Below are 2,716 nucleotides of genomic sequence, written 5' to 3' on the forward strand. Positions count from 1 at the left end.
GGATAAACCAAGTTCAGTCGGAGGGCCAGTTTTCCTCTGACCAGACAAAACCAGAAGTTAAATTCCAGGCTGCAGCAAAGTCAGATTGTCCAGAAGAATCTTCTGTTTCCTGTGGTCATGTCTACTAGGAGACAAGGTCTTGTCTGTGGAGCTGTCTCTGGAGCTCATCTAATTGTCCTGGTCTCCGCTGACATTCAGGGCTGTCGAAGGTCCTCTCTAGGTGCTGATCCACCATCTGGGCTGGATACGTACTGGATCCGGGTGACTGCAGTGATCTGATCTGGATACAGACTGGATCTGGTGGCTACGGTGACCTCTGAATAAGAGAGAAACAGACTAATATTAGCGTAGATGCCATTCTTCTAATGATGTAGCAAATACATTATGTGTTATAGGAAGTGTTCCTGGTTCCGGTTTTCCTAATTAATGCAATTAATGTATTAATTAATTAATGTAATTAACTAGTTCTTTGGAGTCTAGTTGTGTTTTTTTGATGAGAGACTTAATAACAGGCAGTTTGAAGGTTTTGGGGACCTATCCTAATGAGAATGATGAATCAATAATAGTCAGAAGAGGATCTATGACTTCTGGAAGCACCTCTTTTAGGATCTAACATACATGTTGTTGGTTTAGATGATTTAACAAATTTATACAATTCTTCCTCTGCAGGGGTTCTATAGTGCACTGTCTGATGCGATACTGTAGCTGACGGCTGCATGGTAACAATTTTATCTCTAATAGTATCGTTTTTAGAAGTAAAATAGTTCATAAAGTCATGCTGTGATGTTGGGAAATGTCAACACGTGTTGATGCTTTATTTTTTATCAATTTAGCTACTGTATTGAATAAATACATGGGATTATATTTATTTTCTTCTAAAAGGGATAAAAATAATCAGATCTAGCTGTTTTTAATGCTTTTCTGTAGGATAGTGTACTTTCCCGCCAAGAAATATGAAATACCTCTAGTTTTGTTTTCCTCCAGCTGTGCTCCATTTGTTAGACAGCTCGTTCAGTAAATCACTGGCTGACTCTGTGATCATCCGTAAAAAAAGCAATTCTGTCCTCATTGATTTTATAAATTTTAAAATGAAATATATATATATATATATATATATATATATATATATATATATATATATATATATATATATATATATTTTTTTTTTTTTTTTTTTTTTTTTTTTTATTATTATTATTATTATTATTTGCAAGTTTTCATTAACATGTTATTTTATTAAGTAAATTTTTCTAGGAAAAAAATTTGAATAATTATGGTAGCCAAGCTTACATTTGGAATGTTAGCTGTTATTTTGCCAAATCATTTGTCAAATGGTTCTAACCTCTGATCATCTTGACTTTTTTGTTCAAACTAAAATTATTTTGCAAATACATTTACATTTTTTTCATTCAAAGTACAGCACACATTTTATCAGTTCATACATTCTCTGGGAATTTAATCCATGACCTTGGCATTGATATTGCCGTGGCCTTCTGTTTGAGCTACAGGAATACAAAAAAAAATAAAATATGTTGCAAACTTCAAAGCTCAACCAAAGTGATTTTTTTTCCAGCTCTAACCAAAATGGCCTGCCAGCATTGGCCATCTAGACTCTGATTAAGTAAATACCATCTTGGACCAGCCAGAAACACAAAACCAGCTACATTTGCTATAGTTGGGTAATGGGTATCTGTGTGTGAATCGAGGAGAGGGTGAAATGTGGGTCTGTACAGCATTAACTTGTTTGACTTTTCCAGAAATGTCTCCTAAGTTTTTGAAGAGTGTGCCACCCATTTCTAATGACTATAAAAGCACAAACTTTTTCATACTAAGAGGCTGTCTGTGTATGTGGGTTTGTGTGTGTGTGTGTGTGTGTGTGTGTGTGTGTGTGTGTGTTTAGCATCTCTGTGAAAAAGAGTCAAGTTCAAAGGAATGATAAAAGAGGGGACAAACACACCAAAGACATCATGTCTCTCTCTGATGTTGCCAATGATCCCAATGACATACTCCCAAATATGTAAATCTCATGTCACATGCGTGAAATCTGAAAATACATACATACATCATCACCATTTATGTATCAAAAAGGCACACACACACAACTGCACATACCAAATCTCAGCCAGTGAGGTGTTATCATTTTCAGGGTTGTTGCAGGCAGCCTGTTGCCATGCTACTGGTGAAAGGCTTAGGTATCATCAGGGCTATGTGTTACTGTGATGTCTGCCTCCTGTTTGAGCCTATTTGAGCCGGAATGGCCCTGATTACAGCACATAACAGACTCTCTGAGGAAATTGGAACAAAGGAGAATTCTGACCTCAGACTCTGCCCTAATTTAGAGCTCTTGTGGATGCTAACCATCAGGGAAACCAAAGGTGCACAGCCACTTAGTTGTTTTAGAAATTTTTAATAAAGAGTAACAACACTGGAAGCCTCTATTGTGATAGATAAAGTTATGGTTAAATCCCACTATTATAATGTTGTTCGTTGTAAAGTAATTGTCATTGTTGGAATTATGAGATAAAAAGTCACATGTTCAGGAAAAACAAAGTATAATATATATATATATATATATATATATATATATATATATATATATATATATATATATATATATATATATATATGAGAGATTAAGTCCTAATTGTGATATATAATATTGTGCTCATGAGTCAGTTCAGGAGAATAAATTCTGGATATAAAAAATGCATTCATG

The sequence above is a fragment of the Carassius gibelio genome, chromosome A1 (assembly GCF_023724105.1).
Source record: "Carassius gibelio isolate Cgi1373 ecotype wild population from Czech Republic chromosome A1, carGib1.2-hapl.c, whole genome shotgun sequence".
Lineage (NCBI taxonomy): Eukaryota > Metazoa > Chordata > Actinopteri > Cypriniformes > Cyprinidae > Carassius > Carassius gibelio.